This window comes from Giraffa tippelskirchi, chromosome 2 (assembly GCF_054371585.1).
Source record: "Giraffa tippelskirchi isolate mGirTip1 chromosome 2, T2T-mGirTip1v1.2.pri, whole genome shotgun sequence".
In the NCBI taxonomy this organism is placed as follows: Eukaryota; Metazoa; Chordata; class Mammalia; order Artiodactyla; family Giraffidae; genus Giraffa; species Giraffa tippelskirchi.
Window position 1 is genome coordinate 38,615,142 of NC_137276.1, and position 14,602 is coordinate 38,629,743.

The 14,602-nt window shown below is 44.0% G+C and overlaps 1 protein-coding gene and 1 long non-coding RNA gene across 8 annotated transcripts in view; one reads left to right on the plus strand and one right to left on the minus strand.

Annotated features, from left to right (window-relative positions):
• Positions 1 to 9,194: 9,194 nt before the first annotated feature.
• Positions 9,195 to 13,481, minus strand: LOC145531925 (uncharacterized). Its single transcript, XR_014072863.1, has 2 exons — positions 13,050 to 13,481; positions 9,195 to 12,504 (listed from the first exon to the last, which is right to left on the minus strand). It is a non-coding gene; the product is annotated as an uncharacterized LOC145531925 (long non-coding RNA).
• SLC16A12 (solute carrier family 16 member 12) overlaps positions 12,854 to 14,602 on the plus strand; it is a 95,374-nt gene continuing 93,625 nt past the window's right edge. The window contains exon 1 of one of the 7 annotated variants that reach the window (XM_081555856.1): positions 12,854 to 13,004. The gene's annotated coding sequence lies outside the window, so the exon portion shown is untranslated. The remainder of the gene's footprint in view (positions 13,005 to 14,602) is intronic. The other 6 variants (XM_081555802.1, XM_081555813.1, XM_081555834.1 and 3 more) reach the window with 6 other exon arrangements.

Genomic DNA, 14,602 nt, shown 5'->3' on the forward strand with positions numbered 1-14,602 from the left:
TGTTAATAGGGAGTGATAGTGAAGGACAGGGAAGCCTCGCTTGCTGCAGTCCATGGGGTCACAAAGAGTCAGACACGACTGAGAGACTGCACAACGACAAAATATTTAAACCAAAGCATTTTAAGCTGGCTATCCGTCTCTATTGGGTAACATAAAATACAATGATACTGCAATTAAGGTGGTTGTTTGGGTCCTCTTAAACACTAATTTGCTCTGTTGATCATCATAGATCCTTTCCAAAGTTAATCGCTAATCCTGAATACTTCATTCCACAAATATTTACTGAATACCTCTATGTGCTAGGGATTTTTCTGGGGATTTGCTGGAACCCAGACAAGGATTGTATCTTTGTGTTTAGACTGGTAATACTAGTCAGGAGAGGGAGGAAGGAATATACCTGCCTGCAGAGGTTAGACTCCTTGGAAAGAATATCTTAAAATGTTTAGATTTATTAAGATGCAGGAGGATTTAGAGATTGCCTAGTGGGAACTCAGATGACTAAAGGGACCAGACAGATAAATAAATAAAATGGGCCAGGTAGGGACTGCGATCAGGTGAAGAGCAGGTGTCCAACTTAAAGACCACTCTCTCCTCAGCAGTTCAGGCCAGAATTTTCTTCTCTTTTTAAAAATCCAAACAAGACCAGCTCCCCTTGACACACAGACCTTCTCCTAAAGTTAGCAGACAAAAAAACTGCTCTAGGGAAAGTGGGTTCAGAGAACCAGAAGGGGCAAGGGGGCAAGATAAACCCCTTTGTCCTACACCGTGTGTGTGGGCGTGCGTGCGTGTGTGTGTGTGTGTGTGTGTGTATGTGCGCGCTCCGTCCTGTCTTGACTCTTTGCAGCCCCATGGACTGTAGCCACCAAGTTCCTCTGTCAATGGGATTTTCCAGGCAAGTATACTGGAGCGGGTTGCGATTTCCTACTCCAGGGGATCTTCCCAACCCAGGGCTTGAACCTGTGTCTCTTGTGTCTCCTGCATTGGCAGTAGTAGCTTCTCCACCCTACCTCCCTCTACCCCAAATATTTTTTTAAACAAATGCATTCAACAAGGGCCATGATAAATATTGAGCAATGCAAGATCACAATATGAACAGTGGCCAAATGCTATTCGTATAGGTGAGGTCTCTGTTTCTTTCTCTTTCCTCAAAATTCCTCTAGAATTTTCTAGACCATCAGGAGAGCTTCCCTTTCTGAACCTGGTTCTTCTAAGTCTCCTGTTAGATTTCAGCAGGAACAGGGCATGGGGCATAACCATCTTCAGGTGCCCTCAGAAAAGAAATGCAAGGGGCTAGCAGTGTCTTCCTCCCTTGTCATTAGTGAATGTGAGGATTTGAGACAGAGGCAAGGAGTCTCTGGAGCCAGACATTTCAAGGGAATTCAGATATTGATCTTTCAAACAGAAGCTAGAAATCTGGAGTTTTATAGGAAATCTACCAATTTTAGACAGCTGTCAGTGAATTAATCTAAATGTTGTGAAGGCCATTTCAAGCCATCTGAGAGCTAAATTTGCCTACCGCCCAGTAATTTAACCTCTAACCTAATTAAATCCTTCAGTTTTATAGATGAAATAGCAGGCCCAGAGAAGTTAATGACTTGCCCAATATCATCACATAATCCGTAATTTTTTTCCCACCAAGTCATAAAATAGCTGAAAAAAGTGGAGGAAACATCTGGCAACTAGTGAGACAACTATTGTCAACTTTAAATAAAAGGTAGGTGTCGAACTTCCCTGGTGGTCCGTGGCTAAGACTCTGTGCTCCCAGTGCAGGGGGGCCCGGGTTCGATCCCGGTCTGGGGACTAGATCTCACATGCTGAAACTAGGAGTTTGCAAGCTGCAACAAATAGCTGGTGCAGCCAAATAAATAAGTAAATATTTTGCTTAAAAAATGTAGGTGTGAAAAGAGCCAGCTACTTGGCAATGTTGGTGCTGACACAATTCAGAAGAGTATGATTTATACTAACAATGAATGTACTACCTAATATGGAAAATGATGATTATTGCAGAGGGGCTAATGAGAAAATAAAAGATGCTCCACTCTGGCTGCCATGGGTTACAAATTGGCACCATGGTGTTTCCATCAGATGTGAGTAAGTAACTGTAAACACAACAGGATACTGGAAAACAGCTGCAGGATTACATATCATGAAATTCTGGGCAAGTGAGACATTCTATTATTTCATAAATCTAATAAGAGAAGTGCATACGGATTTTACTATTAAATTAAGAAAAAATGGCTCAGTATCACCCAGGAAATACAATAAACATGTAGCTATGGTGAAAGAGCTCCAACAAATGAGGGGATGAAGGAACATTCAAGTGAAGGCAGCTGAGACTTCAAATTCTGGGGCCATTTCAAATGCATCCAGTGGTCATTTCATGGAACTGGGGATTAAAATATTTTACACCACTCATGAAAGTGCTTTGGTTTTTTTTATTGTTCACTACACGGCTAATTCTTGTGCCAAACTGACATTCCAAGAGGACAGCCAAGTACTGACTGATGTCACCATCTGGTTTTGCCAAGTCGTGCTCACCTCCCATTGACCATCTCCAGATTCTGTTAGGGTAGAGTGGGTGTCTACATTGTTCATGGTCATGATCCCAGCTCAGTGTCTAGCATGCAGAAGGCCCTCCATGACTGTTGAGCTAGGCTGACTTGGCTCAGCTGGAGTGGAAGAATCAGAAGCAGTTGGAAGGGAGCTGAGGGGTAGTTCTCATCATCCTCACCCATTCCCACCCTCCCAGCACAACATCGCCCCCTCCTCTCCCACACCCACCTCCATCGGGGATGGGGAATGCAATGTGCTGCTAGCAAGCAGCCAAATCTAATTCAATAACCCTGCCTTAGACCCTCTCTGGATGATGCTAATGCCAAACTAGACTGTCATAATGTTCTTGGCCAGAAGCCTAAACTCTGAAAATGAGATTACATGGGCTTTGTATGAGTTTTAATATAACCACAGCAAATATTAATAATGCATGTTGTATAATCAATTGGCATTCTCCCTCAAAAAGCTGCAACTCTTATTTCTTACTTTGATACATTCATACATACAGATAAACAAGAATACATTTCTCTTCAATGGGGCAAAGCAACCTCTCAGCTTCACAAAACTTTCCCAACGACAACGTGATCTAGCTCTACTAGGCTGGAAGAGCATAGGCTTGAGAATTTCAGATCACCAGTCATCAATGCAACTCTGGAATGAAGTTTAATTCCTGAATGCACACTGTCTCCCCATCCAAAATGCCTAACTTGTCTGTCTCAGGGACTCCATACCTTGAAAGCTTTGACTCCTTTTAACCATTGATTCATCCAATAACTGAGTTTCTAATATATGCCAAGCACCATGCTAGGTTTACAGGCACAGTGGTGAACACAATGGGTGTGGTTCCTATTCTCATCGAGCTTTTAGTTGAGGGTCAAACAAAATGAAGGCAAACAGCAACAAAAAGTTGCAAAAAAATTATTAAGGGGAAAAAAGTGCTAAGATGGAAAATAATGGAGGAGGGGAGATTGAGTTTAAGTTAGAATGGTCTGATAAGACCTCTGGGGAGGGGATATTGAGGCTGAGGTCTTTGCAAAAAATAATGAAGAGCTTTCCAGGCAAGAGGAAAAGGCAAAACCAAAGGCCTCTGCCTCCTTGGCTTGATGGTAAAAAAAAAAATAATAATAATAATAGACATGGGTAATGCGGCACAAGATGATGCAGAGACAGGCAGGGGCATGGCACACTTATGGACCATGGTCAGAGGAGTCCAGATTGGTACTTTGGGAACCACAGAAAAGTTTTAAGCTGCAAGGCAATGTAATTTAAGTTACATTTAACTCTAATTTAAGTTTTATTTTTTTATTTATTTTTAATTTGAGTTGTGCTGGATCTTGACTGCTGTGTGCCGGCTTTCTCTAGTTGAGCCAAATGGGGGTTACTCTCTAGTTGCAATGGGCCAGCTTCTCACTGTAGTGGCTTCTCTTGTTGCACAGCGTGGGCTCTAGGCGCCTGGGCTTCAGAAGTTGCAGCACATGGGCTCAGTAGTTGTGGCGCACTGGCTTAGCTGCCCTGCAGCTTGAGGGATCTTCCCAGACCAGGGATGGAACCCATGGTCTCTACATTGGCTGGAGGAATCTAACCCACTGGACCACCAGGGAAGTCCTAATTTAAGTTTTGAGAAAAACTTTCTTAGTGTTCTCATGAGAATGGACTGACTAGCAGAGGCTTAGGGCAGAAACAAGTAGATGGGTTAGGATGCTATAGCAGGAGTAAGCAAGAGAAGATAGCAGACTGGATTAAGGTGTTGGCAGTGCAAATGGGAAAAAGGGAGGCAGATTTTGAGCTATATTTTGATGAGATCATTGACAGGACTTATAGATGGATTGATGTGGGAGGTAAGATGACCTAAGAGAAAACTTAGATTTCTGGCTTGATGAATGGGATGGATTGGAAGCCCAATACAATAAAACCATAAAGGAGAACTATTTTACTTAAAGAGGCAGAAAAGGGAAAGAGGGTCCGGTCCACTGGGATGCCTTCCCCCTTTCCAACTATCCTTGGGTCTCCCTAGAATACCTAGGTCATGATTCTCAAATTTAGGATTCTGGGCCGTTTGGAAAGATTATTAATGTACCCCTTCCTTCATGCAGTTTTTCTGCAGCATAGCACTTGGAGCAGGTATACAACAGGTTAACGAGGATGAGTCTGCTTACAAGGACACTGCCTTCAACTAACCTTCACATTGGTTGGAAATACTCTAAGCAACTGGAAAGCAGTTTGCTGGCAGACTTTTGGCTCCTTTTAACAAACGTATAAAAACCAAGGTGGCCTTTTCTTCACTTTGTGCTTTTCTATTTTTCACATTGTACTGAAATAAAATATAACCAATGGCTATTATTTATATTGCTAGAAACTCTTTGAGTGGTTCTTCCAGTGGTTGGAATGAATTGCATTTTCTTCACTTAATGATGCTATCATGGCATCATCCATAATCATGAGACTAATTCATAGGGATATATAAATGTGTCTCTGATGAAAAACCAGAAACAACAGCACCCAGTCAGTACATGTTAATTTATGTAACACTTTAAGATATATTTCAGCATAGAAACTAAAAAGGGACGTGGCCACTCTTTGTTTACCTTGATGCCTTATCTATTTAGATTGGCTTTATCCTCATCAAATATTGTGTTCAATTTGCCCTTTCTGAATTCATCAAAATGAATAAAGGTGAAGCACGAACTTGCTAATTAATCCATTAAGAAGCTCAAAAGAGAGAGTCAAAAATGGTAAATCACCCCCAAACAAAGCTGGCTGATTTTTTTTGGGGGGGGAGCAATTAAAGTCTAATTGGTCTTCACTGTGTTTCTGATGTTAGCAGGTGAGCTGTCTAGCTGGAACCATGCTCCTTTTCAAATGACTTCCAGAAGCCATCTGGGAGCAGGTCCTGCTTATTCTCACTCACTCTTCTCCTGAAAGAGCAAGTTTCTGCTCTGCTGCTGGACACCTCTCTCAGCCGTGAATGGTTATCACTCTTCTGTGATTCCTGTGGCATTCGCTCCATCCTGCTTAGCTGTCAGCTACGCATCTTCCTTATCTCCCCTACTAGACATTGCGGGCATTCCCCAAGGTCCAGGCCTTGTCCTTTTGCTCTGGTTTCATCTCAGCTCTCTTGCACTGAAGATTTTCAAACCTTATCTCTAACTTTGACCTTTTCTCTTGGCCCCTGCTCTAAATTTCCAGCAGCCTGATGGGTATTTCACACCCACCCCAAGCTCCACATGTATACTGAATTGTTCACCAACTGCTACTTCTTAACCCCTCTCTCTGTTAATGATCACGGTCCTCCCAGCTGGAGACACATGTGCTTGTTCTGTCTCTTTCACTCCCTATCTAATCAGTCACTTTGTCCTATTGATTTTCCCTGTTCTCATCAAAAAGACTTGTTTACTCACTGCCAGACACACCTTGCACTTTCTCACTGCTAACATTATTACCTGCAGTTTCACCCTACCATGAGGGCCTTCCTATCTGCTTATTGACTTGCTCCAAGTAGTTCCAGAACCACCTGTAAAGTCAGCCTTTACCTAATTTCTGTCCCAAGCATTTAGATTCTCCTCTGAATTCTAGCAGAGAGTCGGACACAACCTAGCGACTTAACAGCAACAACCGAGTTAGAGCAAATATTGACTTTCTTTGCCAAAATGATCATGCACCTTATCTTTCTGAAGTGGTAGAAGTGATAGGTTGTGGTGATGGTGTTTTTGAACTCTTTTATTGTTATTTAGCTTCTCTCATTTGCATTTCTACTTCAACTAGATTGTAAATTCCTTGATGACAGGAACCCTGTCTTAAAATACTATTGTATCACGCACAACCTAGACACTCAAAAACACTGGTTGATTTGTTTATGCCGGATTTGTCTGATGATAGAAATGAAGAGACACACACTGTAGTTCAGTTTGCAATTCGATCGCTCATTAAATTGGCCCATTAAACACAAATACTTTCTTTTTTCTAATATATTGCTCACAACAGGGTTTTTTCCCCACTCGAGTCATTGAAAAGAGTGTAATAGCATGATAAACACGGGGGAAGAAAGACTTCTGATAGACATGTTTGCAAAAATTTTTCTCTTATACTATTACAAGGTAAATACAAGATCTGCAGATGTTGTGAATTTATATTACTTATCTCTTGATTAAATAATACTGCATGACAAACCACCACAACCCCACACTGGCTACAATAGGAACCACCTTTATCTTTGAGCCTGTGTAGGTTGGCTAGGCAGTTCTACTGATCTGAGCTGGTCTAGATGGGCTCACTGGTGCACCCGGAGCCTGCAGTGGGGCTAGCAGCCAGCTTTGCTAATCCTGGCTTGGCTCTCCTGATGTCTGGGGACTTGGCTGGGGTGACTGAACTGACTGAGCTTGTTCCCATGTGTTTGCTCATCTTCCAACAGGTTAGCTCAGGCTCATTCTTGTGGTGATGAAGGGTACTGGGAGGCAGAGCCAGTGGGGGCATGGCCCCTCAGGTCTAGACTCAGTATTGGCCCACCACTCTTCCTCTTCCCCACTGGTTAAAACAGTCACTGGATGAGCCCTAATTCAAGGGGTTGGGGAAACAAGGCCCCACTTCTTGATGGGTGGAGCTAATTCACATTGCAAAGGATATGAAAACAGGAATGGAGAATACCAGCTGTTTTTGCAATCAGTCTACCCCAGAGGAAACAGACCTGGCTTCATATGCCAGCACAGTTTTCTAGTTACATAATATTGAGCAATTTATTTAACCACTCTGAGTTCTGTCCCTCAATGGGAAAATAATTCCTGTGAGGATAGAAGGAAATCTATACCCAGGCTCGGGGCCATTAAAGGATCTTGATAAATATCAATAAATTCCTCACAACTTTCCCAACAGCTGTTCAGAGAAGGGAAAGAGGTGTATGATATCTCTTAACATGATGAAAATTAGATAATTTTATTTAAATTTGACTTGGAGATAAAAATACTAAACTCAAATGCATATTTCAGGGGAAAAATGACATAAAAGTTTGAGCAGTAATTTGAAAGATTTTGAAGAAATTAACTGGGAAATGAAGCTCAATGTTATTTACATCAGTAGGCCCTGTATGCTGATCCTACGGGTCAAGAAAGGGTAGGTCACAAGGTCTGTGGTCAGACCACGGGGAATTTCTCACCAGTTTTTTGCATCATACTTCACATCTAGTTGAGTGAAAAAACCAGCAGCTACTCTCTCATTCCCAATCTCCATGTAAATTTTCTTATCTCAGGTGTCCTCAGAAGATATCCAAGCTGGTCAGAGAACTCTCAAGCTGCACATCAGCCCTGAGGCAGGGAGCAAGTTGTAACATTGGGTTAGATGTGGGGCTGTCATGGTCTTGCCCATGGTTGGTGACTTAGTTCAGGGTAAATGTTACAAGTACTAATAGAATGAATCTAAAAGAGGAAGAATCACAGAGGTGACCACAAAGGTGAGGCATAACTAACATTTACTCATTCCAAAAGATTTATTGAAGTTCCTGCTCTGTCAGCATTGGGAGAATAGTTAATGAGACAGGGAAGTCTCCTGCCATCAAACAGTTTACACTCTATGCGGTCAAGGGAGGAGGAGTGTTTGTATTTGGTGTATTTTCAGCTAGCATTTATTTCATTTTTAACTCCCCCCCTCAATTTATTGAGGTATAATTGACAAATAAAAATTAAACATATTAAAAGTGTACAACATGATGATTTGATATATGTATACACTGTGAAATGATTACCACAATCAAGCTAACTAAAATCACTAACATAACACAATTACCTTTTTTGGCATGTGTGGTGAAAACATTTACCATCTACTCACTTTGCAAATTTCACTATAAAATACAGTATTGTTAACTATAATCACCATGCTGTACATTAGATCCCCAGAATTCACTCATGTTATAACTAAAAGTTTATACCATTTGGCCAATATCTCCCAACTTCCCATTGCACCCAGGCCTTGGCAACCACTATTCTATTCTCTGCTTCTATGAACTTAAATTTTTTAGACTCCACATGTAAGTGAGATTATTTGTCTTTCTGTGTATGGCTTACTCATATAGCAAATTGTCTTACAGGCTCAACCATGTAGTTGCAAGTGGCAGGATCTTCTTTATTATGACAATAATATATAAATCACATTTTCTTTATCCATTAATCCATCAACAGACACGAAGTTTGTTTCCATATCTTGGTTACTGAGAATCGTTCTGCTAACATGGATTAAGTACTTACTATGCATTAGCTGGCTTCCCAGGTGGCTCAGTGGTAAAGAAACAGCCTGCCAACACAGGAAGACCCCTTGAGAAAGGAATTGGCAAACCATTCCAGTATTCTTGCCTGGGAAGTCCCATGGACAGAGAAGCCTGATGGGCTACAGTCCATGGGGTCACAAAGAGTTGTACATGATTTGGGGTCTAAAACAACAAAAACAACAATACACTAGCTACTGTGCTAGGCACTCACACATATGTCTAATTTTTTTCATTTTTTTATATATGTCTCATTTAACCTTCAAGATAGTCCTAGAAGGAAGGTGCTATTTTGCTGTTTCATAAATGAAGAAACTGAAGTTTTGAGTTGTTATTTATCTTACCCAAGGTCACCCAGCTAACAAGTTCCTGATAGGTTAACATTTGAAGTGATGGGGTGGGGAAGATTTAAGTGACAATATCTACTGGGGGCCTGGGGGCTCAGAGAGAGATCAGAACTGGGAATGCACTGCCTCTGACAGGTGTTAGTCACTGTCATGACAAGGCAGGGATAAGGACTTGGGTGAAGAAAGAAAAGCAGAGAAATAGAGGCTGAATTCTAAAACTTTCAAAAGAAGAGATGTGATGGAACAGGACCCAAGGAAGACAATACACAAAGTGGAATCTGAAAGGTGCCCACAGGATATGATCTTATTAAAGAAGTCAAAGAACAAGAATTTGAGAAGAAGGTTATTCAGAAAGCTGTTTCCTGGTGTTCTGCAAAGAATTTCACAATTTCCCATTCTATGCACTGCCCTCATTTGCATACCTGACAGCATAAAATACTTGCATCTTTTTTATGCTATTTACAGTTTATCCTTGGAGTCCTTATCAGCCATGGAAATAAACTTTCAAATTCTATTTAGGTAAAAGCTTCATGTTTCTACTCCCCTCCCACCTCCAACCTCCTGGTAGTTTCCAGTCTGATGTGGACACCCCAAATATTACTTATCTGGAGCCAATGTTCTCGTTTATCTCTGCTGAGTCCACACATCCTTGTTTGACCAAATAACAGGAACAAACAATTGCTTCTATAATGGATGTACCCTAAGGTGTCACGCTTCTGAGAATCTCATTTGACAATCGATTCCCCTGCACCATGGTACAATGTGACTTTAGTTTACACATTTGTTATTTATTGGGCACGAGTGGTAGGGATTTGACCAAGTAGGCTGTGCCTCCAGGCCAAAACAGCACAGGTAGTGCCCAGCTCACAAAGGGGAGGAAGAAGCTAGTGGAAGGGGCTGGAGCACAGCTATAGATGGTCACTGAGGGACCAGAGTAGCTGACCACATCAGCAAGAGGTTACTTAACTAATAACAATGTAACTGTAGTACCATGTCCCCCCAACTTAAAAACCTGTGAAATAACTATTAATACTGGTTAAGACTTTTTGCACATTTACTATGTGTAGGGCATGGGAACCAACACATTCTATGGGTTATTGCAGTTTGACTCTCACAAGGACTCAATGGCTGAGGTTTAATGATCAGTTCCTCCACTTGCCAAAGGACAGATGAGATTCTGACTAGAATTTGGAAAAGGTGAAATATCTGGGTTCACCTCCTCACTGAAATCCTGGCCTCTAGGCACCACTGTCCAAAAGAACTTCCTGTGATGAAGGAAATGTTTGATATGCTGTCCAGTATGGTACTAGCTGCACATTGGTGAAGAGCTTGAAATGTGATTGCTGCAATGGACTAGCAACAAGAAGCAAACACAAAAAATTTGAAGTTTGATTAAAATTTAAATGTAAATAACTACATTTAGGGCTTCCCTGGTGGCTCCGTGGTAAAGAAATCACCTGCCAATGCAGGAGATGAAAGGTTCCATCCTTGGTCCAGGAAGATCCCCTGGAGAAGAAAAGGGCAACTCACTGCAGTATTCTTGCCTGGGAAATCCCACAGACAGGGGACCCTGGTGGAGTCCATGGGGAGCCCATGGGGTCTCAAACTTAGCAACTAAATAACAAAGCCACAATTCATAGCCATTTTGGACTGCACAGACACAGAACATTTCCACCATTACAGAAAATTCTATTGGATAGCACTTTTTAAGAGAAATGCTGCATTTTCCCCTTCCTTCCTCGTTAGATTCCAAGGCAAGGAGAGGGGTTTGTCCCCCTCCTTCCCAGCTCCTCCGGCCTCACGGAAAGGAGATTCCTTTCCTCTTTCCATCTTCTCCAACTCCATCTCCACACCACCCACCCCTTGGAACCAGCCCTGCATGACAGAGTGGGGCGGGGCCCGAAAGGGGAGGCAGATGGGAGTCACCTTCTCTATCAGCACCATCATCAATAATCCACCATGACTCACCTCTCAAAAGATGAAAATCATTCTGTCAGAGACAGGATCAACCGAGCTCAACCTGAACAAGCAAACACAACCAACCAACATTTCATGACATAAATAAAAGAACTGCTCTTGACTTTTCTAGGGCCTCTATGATGAGTGATGTAGGTGGAGGAAAGCCTGTGAGGTTTCTTCCTCTTCTTCAAATCTTTTGAAAACAACTGGTTATATTGAAGTGGAAAATGGGGCTTCTCAGCCACCCAAAGCAATGTTTAACCAAAAAGTATTTTTCTGAACCAAAAAGTACTCCAGCCTTTAACCAAAACACCTTCACAGTTGAAAGCTCAGGGCTACCCACAGCCTCAACATTTTAAGTCCATATTCAATGCTAATGAATTCTTTTACAAGTCCTATTTGCAAATTCTGCTGCGTTTTTTGCTTGCTTGTTTTGCAGGGCTTGTGGAATGGAACTCCTACTCCCTGGATTGGAAGGGGAGTGTTAACCGCTGGACCACCAGGACCACTGGACCACTGGACCACCACACTCTACAGTGTGCCTTAAAGGTGTCTTTATTTTCAGTTAACTTAGAGCTTTCTTTTACAAGTGAAAAGAGGAGCTCATCCAGATTTATAAAGAGCAAGAAACTGAGGAGAGGGGAAAGTAACAAAATAGCCAGATGTAAAAGGAGGGAGGACTTTGGCGGTCTGTTTTTAAAGATACCCTAAGGTATTGTGTGGCCACTGCCCCACAACTTTCTAGTCCCCTTCTCAAATTTTCCAAAAAGCCGGACTCATTGTGAAACTCTGAAGTACCACCGACTAAATCACCTAGGGATTCTTGTTTTAAGTGGTTCTGGGGTTGGGCCTGCAATTCTGCATTTCTAGCAAGGTCCCAGATGACGCTGATGCTATGGAGTAGTAAGCATGTAGACCCCAAGAAGTTGGAATCAGACCTCCTCAGTTCGGAGACTTCGCTCCTGACAAGAAGTGGAATTTACAGGAAGGTCCCAGGGGCAGCTCTTTAGGCCCCTGGGACAGCCGATTTTAGGACGACGTTGGCGGAGGGGGCGAAGCTTAGCACGAGCAACAGCAGTAATTTTTACTGTGGTGTGTTACATACCGGGCTCCTGCGCCTCATTCATTTTGTCCTCTCATCAAGCACAGGAAGTGGACACTATTATCGTCGTTTTACAGGTGGAGACACTGAGCTCGGAGATTTAAGTAACTTGCCTATGGCCACAGCTTTTCGGGAGAGTTGAATCTAGGTCCTCCAACTCGAAGAAACAGCGCTTTAAACACGTCAGAGCCTCAGTTTTCTGTGCTGTGAAATGGACGGGCTGCACGGGCAGAGATCCCTGCCGCGTACACCTCAGGGAGTCCTTGGGTTCCTGAAGCAGAGCTTGCTGTTTGACCCTGCAGGGGAAAGTTCTTTTTGAGAACACCGAGCCCCTCTGCCTGCCTACTAGGTCAGGGGCATCGCACCGCTGTACCCGGGGAGGGTCGGGCAGTCCGGAGCGAGGTGGCTCGGGTCACAGCGGGCAGGTCCATTACATAACCGCGAAGCGGCCCGTCACCCCTCGCCAAGCCGCGGCCCGTAGAGCAGATCCCGGGATAAATCCCATTCACCCGCCGGCCAGAGTCCACCGCGGAGCTGGGGGCATTGAACTCCCCGGTGCATTTCCGAGGCTGAGCGCGGGGATTTTCCCCTCCACGCTCTCCGCCCCCCGCGCTGCCCGTGGGCCCCCGCCCCAGCCCCGTCGGCGCCTCCGCCCCGTCAGCTCCCCGCCCCTCGGGAGCGCGGACCGCGGCGCCTGGGGCCCGGGAAGGGGCCACCGGGCGGGGACGCGGCACGGTGGGTGCACCCCGGGGGCATGTCCGCGCGGCACCGCCCGGGCTGCAGCGGTCCACGCCAGGTGAGCAAGAGGAGCGGCAGGGAGGAGAGGGGGATCTGCACTTACTGGGCGGGCTGCGGAGGGCTGGAGGCTGGCCCTCCGGGCTGCCTGGGCGCAGTCTCCCGCCGATCGCTCTGGCACCAGGATCCCCAGCGCGCCGGCCCGCGCACTGGCACACCCTCTGTCCGCTCTCAGGACGCGGTGGCTCAGGTGACCCGGGCATCCTTCGCGGCCGGGCGGCAGGCTCTAGGACTGGGCTGGGTGGAGGTGGCAGAGGGCGCTCCCTTGGCTGCCCGGCGACGCACCGGGAGCCCACCGCCATAGCTTGGTCCTTCGGAGCGCCCGTTGTGTTGGGGAAAGACACATGCCCACATGCCCACCTGTCCCGGCGGTGCTGGGCCGGTGCTCGGGCAGTTTCTGGGCAGGTGGCTGGACAGGGAGCGGCTTTGATCCCCACCTCCTGTGGTTTCCAAATGCCGACCTCTCGTGCTGGAGAGATCGCACAAGATTCCTTCTGGATTCTGTACCTAACGTATCTTATTTATTTCGAATCTTCCCTTTCCCTCAGGTGATAATGTTTACTTAATTTCTTAGTTGCTTCTTGTCCTCAAAGAAAATCAGTGATACCTGTAGTGCAGACTCAGGGAAAAGTGCTTGAAGCAAAATTTGAGAGCAGGGTTCCAGTAAGTCCTGAGGCTATTTGGTTAGCCTTTGGCTTTCACAACTCAGCATTCATTCTGAATCTCTTGTAATATATATATATTTTTTTGGTATTGAGTCAGTTGGGACTTACTAGGGCACTGGTTCAATCCTTCCATTCTGGAGGGACTCTAATTAGTTTAACTCACCTTTTCTTTGCTGAGAGCTGGGCACCGCTCGTGGCTGCAGTCAGCTTAACCCAGAAGCAAAGTCTTCAGACCCTCCATATTTAGAAACACACTCTCATCAGGTGTTCTGGGAGTTCACTGGCTTTTAAAATCATTAACTGCCTCCGCCATAAACCTCATGTCAAACTAGGAAAATGGTGTCTGACCCTCCCAGGAGTAGTAATTAAGTGACTGGATTTGGTCACTTATAATCACAGGATCTTGGAAATTGTTCAGGTTTTTAGGGATCCTCTGGTCAGACTCTTCACTAGACAGCTTGGGAAGCTCACTTTCCTGTTAGCAAGAATTGGTTAAGTTCATTGGTGACTGAGGCAGTACCAGAATCCAGGCGCTTTCCTTCCAACTCAGTTCAGTTTTCAAACCATATTACTTTCAGGTATTTAGAACAAAATTGATGATTAGAGTCATCTGATCATGTCACTTTCCCGTTATTATTTTTTGTCTTTTTCTTTTTAAACTGGTGGGATTCTGAAATAGTTGAGAGGTCGATTTAGTCAAACCACCTTTTAGTATAATTTTAAAAAATACAAACCCTTAATTTTAAATAATCCATCTTAAATGCATGTATTTAAATAATAATATGAAGTTGAATATGCAGATACATTATAGGTGAACTGCCAGAAGAAGAAAAGTAATCAGAACTACAGATGGATAAAATTTATCCTCATCTATCTCTGGAGTCTCTTTGGGTTCTTACCTTCCTGCGCTGATCATTGGTTAGAATTCAGAGTG